The sequence below is a fragment of the Haliotis rubra genome, unplaced genomic scaffold (assembly GCF_003918875.1).
Source record: "Haliotis rubra isolate DU_JTF1 unplaced genomic scaffold, ASM391887v1 Scf13, whole genome shotgun sequence".
In the NCBI taxonomy this organism is placed as follows: domain Eukaryota; kingdom Metazoa; phylum Mollusca; class Gastropoda; order Lepetellida; family Haliotidae; genus Haliotis; species Haliotis rubra.
The window spans coordinates 353,064-359,659 of NW_025765225.1; positions in this window are offsets into that span (position 1 = coordinate 353,064).

The following is a 6,596-nucleotide window of genomic DNA, read 5'->3' on the forward strand; positions in this document are numbered from 1 at the left end:
CGAATCTGGACCAAACGATCCAGTGATCCTGCGCAATGATGACTTAGCATGACATCGTTGTCGTATTAGGAACCGATGGGAATGTATACTTACCATTAGGGCTGCGCAATATAACCGGTTTAGACATGAAAACGATACGTATTGCGATACGCGGACATTTTTATTTTTAATCATGAATAAAAGTTGTTATTAAAGCTTAATCAAGCATAGTGATTTTGCTGTGTATTTGCTCTATAAATCAAGCATTACCTCGATTATAAGTAGTTTTTTGTTTAAAAATACTTCATGCAATATATTGCAATACATATCGCAATACATGCTTTCGCATACCAGTATATCGCAATATGAAAATTCTCTGCAATACCCACCCTACTTACCATCCTATTGCTGTGTTTTCAAATTGTCCTGTCATTCTATAATTAGAGCCACATACGAATCACGTGATTCGCGTACCGTATTTTCAATGTTGCAAGCGAATATATTCGGGATCCAGGGCCCTGTTTCACATGGCTAGCGCAACGTTACGGTCAATATTACAGTATAGTTCGTTACATAGATACGCTATTCCTTTTTTTAGATTTTGCATGGACATGCATATAACAATGGAACAACACTCAAGGCACAAACAAAGTCTCCCACTGGCTACTCTTCAGAACAGGCCCTCGTCTTTCGTCTTTGCGAGGATTAAAGATTTTAAAAAAGCTTCTTTTTAAAAACAGACAGACAGACAGATTATTTATTAAAGTCTCACCCCTGTTATACATATATACAAACTAATTAAACACATATATACATAAGGGCCATTCCATACGGAATTATGAGAGACTAAAATTCTTAAAAACTTGCATGTACATGTATTATGTGTGACAATAATTAAAAGTTATATAATACGGATTTTCTCCTTTTTAAAATAACATATCAGGTTTTGGCAGCTATAAAACAGATATCACAAGTATTTAAAAGACTAAAACGTTCATCACTATAAACCGGACAATTAATTAAAACATGAACTTTGTCTTCAACACAGTGTTTACAATGAAAACATTTTAAATGACCCCCGACTCGAAAGGCTTCACAGTACAATACAACAGCAGAAAATAATGATGTATTGTATTGCGAAATGTGACGGAGGCTTATCAATGCGAGATAAGAGTCCCTTACGTAACCCCCCACCACCCCTTCTAATTTTTAACTATAGACTAAAGTGTTTGCTCATCACAAAATAGGCGGGGGGTACGTAAGGAACTCTTTCCCAATGCGTGTATCTAATAGTTGTGTTTATTTTCGTCATATGATGAAGTTGTATGGATTTCTACGTTCGGTTTGTAGTGTTATAAATACACACATTTTAAAGTTTTGTTTTGCTAACCCCATTTCTTGTCACTGCAATAGTGATATTTTAAACAGATCAGAGAAGACGGAGGCTTATCAATGCGTGTCCGACAAAAGACAGTTCCTACGGCAGTGTTTACCGGCGTTATAACGAGGCTTGAGAAGAAATACCGTGACAACGAAAGGATTTCATATTGGCGTATGAACACGACTACTTCAAACAAGAACGATAACCCTACATACGGTAATTCCAATAATAATATATTACAGAAGCTGACGTTTGTATTGCTACACTACTACTGCTACTAAAAATAATAGCTGAAAACATTCTCACGTAAGTATTCCCAGATGGTCATCTGTTATTTCCAATTTTATATATCTGAATACAGGCTTGTTTGTTTTTTGGGTTTTTTGGTTTTATTACGATAGGCAAATAATACAATATTCATACAGCTGGATATTACGAACATACATATATTCAAGATTCTAAATAATTAACCGTTAAGTTTAATGGTTGTATGAATGAAGTACAAAGAAAAAAGATATAGGAATATGGTAAAGTAAGAGAGAGGAGGGAGTAACAATTGATCCAACATTGGTTTGGTTGCCACAATCTATATTTGTAGGGGGGTCCATTTTTCAGCAAATTTGGCATTGTCTCCTGAACTGAATTTTCCTATGTTGTGATTATGTTTTGCTTAAAGATGGGAATAGTTTTATGGTAATGACAATTTTTAATATAACGCATGGTTATTATAAAAAGGTGGTTTTCAAGGATCTTTGGATTGCCAAGAAGATTATTCATATTTAGGTCTAATATTAAATAGGTTCTACTTTCATAACAAAATTTGAACTCATTTATCAAAACTTGAACTTTTCGACAGGAAAAATTAAGTGTTCTAGTGTTTCACTTTCTGATTGGCAAAATGTACAAAGGTTATCCCCTATCAATCCTGTTTTGAAAAGAAATTATTTTGATGGTTTCATGATACGATGGATGAGTTTATTTTGGAAATTCCGTGTTTTTCTGTCCTCCACACAATTCTTATTCTATTGAAACACTGGGAAAAGTAACTTTCTCATATGAGTGCATCCAACTCTGAGTTCCATTTAGAAGAGGGGCGGTGGGGTAGCCTAATGGTTAAATCGTCCGCTAGTCACGCTAAAGACCCGGGTTCGATTCCCCACATGGTCCATTTCTGGTGTCCCCCGTCGTGATATTGCTGGAATAATGCTAAAGGTGGCGTAAAACTATTCACACTCACTCCATTTAGAAGTAAGATCTTGAAAAGTACAAATACCATCATCATCACGAATCAGTTTATCAATAAATTTACAATCTTGTGATGAGATAAAGTCCCTGCGAATCTAACAGTTGATGTATGTATGTTATTAAATCATTATAGGGAACGAAACTCATGAAAGGGAGACTTCTGAATACGTCAATCTCCAAAAGTTTGCAACTATTATAAATAGTTAAAAGATCTTTCCAAAAATCATTCTTTAAAATGTCTTTAATTAACTTTTTTATTTGATGTTTTGGGAATTCGGGATATCGATATTTCCTAGGTTTACCATCGAACATCTTGACAAGTGTTGCCATAAGCCATCTTTTTGTGTCAGGCATTTAATCCATTTAAAAACTATTCAATTAAATTTCCGTTAAATTTCTCGTGATGTTTTTTGTGGTTATTTTATATATTTTCAATAAATTAGTAAATTTAACAATATTGTTTTCGGTGAAATAAAAAACATATCTGTCAATACAAGCAAAAGAAGTGCCCAGTTTGCTAATCTTAATGTTTCATATGTGTGACATATATTTTCAATAAACCAATTCTGTCAGCATTTATGATTATTTGAATAAAGTAGAACTACCTTATTGGCATAACATTTTGAAGTTCTGAACAATGGAATTTTATTTAATTTGTCTTTGCTCGCAGACCAACCTGTATATAGTCCACTTTGAGTGTGTGGTGGATGGGTCATGGCTGGAGAGAGAAGCTGACACCCACGTCCTTTTGCTTAGTGCTATATATCAGTGATCAGCTGTTTATAAACTGTCTTAGGGCGAAACATTATTATCGCTGGATGAAGGGAATTAACTCTGAGCATGTTTCCGGCATTAGGAGTTAAGCGCTTTAGTTTCGTATTTGCTGTTTTGGCTCCACTTGTGCCAACACGGTAAGTTTGAAATTACCGAACGAAGTAATGAGATATTGTAAAAGTTCACATATCGGGAAGTATTTTGTAGCATCATTATTTCCATCCACATATATTGTTGAACCTAGTGCTTACAGTGGCAATAATGTCATTCCAAAATGTGGGCCCACTTCAGCGCCTGTTATAGGAGCCGAAAAAAATTGTGCCCACATTTTAGTAACTTGCTTTTTTATCGGCATAGTGTAAAGTATGGAATGGATTTTGGAATGGAATTTGGAGTGACACAAATTTGCTATTTATAAACAAGTCTCCGCTCTAATATGCTACGACAGTTTATAAACAGCTGATCACTGATATATAGCACTAAGCAAAAGGACGTGGGTGTCAGCTTCTCTCTCCAGCCATGACCCATCCACCACACACTCAAAGGCACATGACTCTGGGGGAATAAGTGTTTAGTTCAAATACTATTTTCTAGGTTATGTAGATAATAAGAACAAGATGTATCGAAGAAAGGCCGATGGCATGTGCTGTCTACGTATCTAGACTTGCTTATTATGGGGATAGAATTACAAATATATATCCCTGCAATAATTATTCTGTACATCTTTGAAGCAAGGCTAACGTCACGCCTGTGGGAGACGGTGATTTCGTAGACAAAACCAGTTCGTAGACGCGGTGAATTCGTAACCAAAACCGGTTCGTAGACGGTGATTTCGTAGACGTGTATAAATAATTGAATATATAGTATATATTAAGTTTGATTTTTACCTAGATGTTACTTAGAATGTTTATAACGAAGTTGTTATGCTTTGTTTTCAGTGATACGAAACTAAGGGCAGCTAAAGACTCAAGGAAATTGTGAATGAATATTTTCCCGTATGCTTTGTTTTCAGTGATACGAAACTAAGGGCAGCTGAGGACACAAGAAAATGTGATTGAAGAGTGAACGAATATTTTCCCGTATCTTGTCTAGAATTTCCCGACAGTTTTCATTGTTGTGGGAGGATTAACAGGTTTCACTGAGTTGTTGTGAATGTTAATTAGGAAGTGGTGAGTTGTTTTGATTGCGAAGTACTCTGTGTGGGAGATGTAAGTGTTTTCTTAAGAAGTGTTTTCTGCTACTTCTCTGCTGGTCTGCGTAGTTAAACGTTGAATGACGATACTTACCTAATACATATCTTTTAATTTTACACAACTGAATTTAATATTAGCGGCCTATGATTTGTCGGAATATGTGACAAGGACCACTGTGAAGCATATTTTGTTATTTTATTATTTAAGGATATTTTCACCGCCGATCATACTTACCCGATATATTTTATTTATTTTACAAAATGCAAACACTTTTCGTCGATTTTCTTCATCATTGAGGATGAACTTTTCCCATTTTAATAACGTCTACGAATTCACCTCTCAATCCGTCTACGAATCGGCATACTGTAAAATATGGAGTGGAGTCTTGGAGTGGAGCCTTGGAGTGGAGTCTTGGAGTGGAGTCTGGAGTATGGAGTATAAGTGCACTTGTCACTTCTGTAAACACTGATTACTGTCTAGAATATGCCTTTAATGGTTTTTCCTAGTTGTTGTTTATACCTCCAGAATCACCGGTTTCAAAAGTAAATATCTTATCTTACTCATCTTAGAGATTAGTCTTTCTTTTTTACAGCTCTCTAAGAAATGTTTGTTAAAGCTTGTCAGTTTACTCCAAACTTATTAATAAATCGTCACAAATTTGAACTCTGTGCAATTATACTTTCATTTGTAGACAGCAACGTAATCGAGATTGTAAACATGTTTACATGGCAATCCTCAGCAGCATTCCTTTAGCTCTGTGACATTCTGAGGGCAGATCGTATCAGTGATGTGTTTCCTCTAATCCGTCACATTCCAGTGGACTGCCCAAGTGGATTTTCCAAGCCATAGAGAGCTGATGAAACTCACTAACAATCAGCTTGCAAAATATTCTGCTACATTTATTTTTGCTTTTTGTTTGTAAGTTCAAGGATGTAGAGAGATGGCTATTTCTGAACAGGCAAAACAATGATGACTTATGAACAGTTACTTTTGCCATCACTGACAACAAATCCCGTTCTTGAATAATATAGTGCTATGTATCTTATGTAATCAATTTCTTTGTTAAGTAAGAAATAAATAATCCATGCAGTAATAACTGTTATATTCCCTGATGATTAGTATGTCTTAGCATAGACCTAATGTATGTACCTTTTCCCTTACTACCTCTACACAAATTTAAATTTACATGTGAACATGTTATATATGTCGTTGTTTGGCTAATAAATAATGCCATTATTAATATTTTGTTTACAGGTTGTAAATAATTTACATGCTTCTCCATCCATCCATCCATTCATCCATCTATTCATATACATTTTTCTTCTTGATGGCAGCATGGTACTGTTACAGAATGACATTTCTGGAGTTGACAGGGCTAATTGATACGTGTATACAAAATGCCTCCTGTCTTCTGATAAAACTGATAACACCCTATAGCTACCCTTATGATCAAAACAAAACAAACTTGGTCACCTAAATATTTACATTAAGACTCCATTCTGAGACTCCACTCCAAGACCCCACTCCAAGACTCCACTCCATGTTTTACAGTATGCCCTACGAATCCACCGGATTTCCAGGTCTACGAACCGGTTTTGGTTACGAATTCACCTACAGCCACGCCTGTATGGTGGCAGGCACCTGTGATGTGGCAGGATTAGAAACGGATTATTTAACACAAAAGTCTCATGATATATTTATGAAGCACAACAGAACACCATGTGAAGGAAAATAACATATATATTAGAACTAATTTTGACATTAATCTTGTTTATTATAATAAAAAGCAATCTATAATGTCTATATTATCACAAATGCTACATAGTCTCAGTAACTGTCACTTAAAATCACAATTACTTGATTATATACAAAATAAGAACAAGTTGTTCACTCAACTATTGTGTCCCATAGACACAGATGCAGATGACTATATTTACCAAGGTACTACTATATCGACTTACACAGCTAGTAGATAATATTCCAGTCATCTCATTGAATGCAAATTATTAGCAGTGGTAAATGGA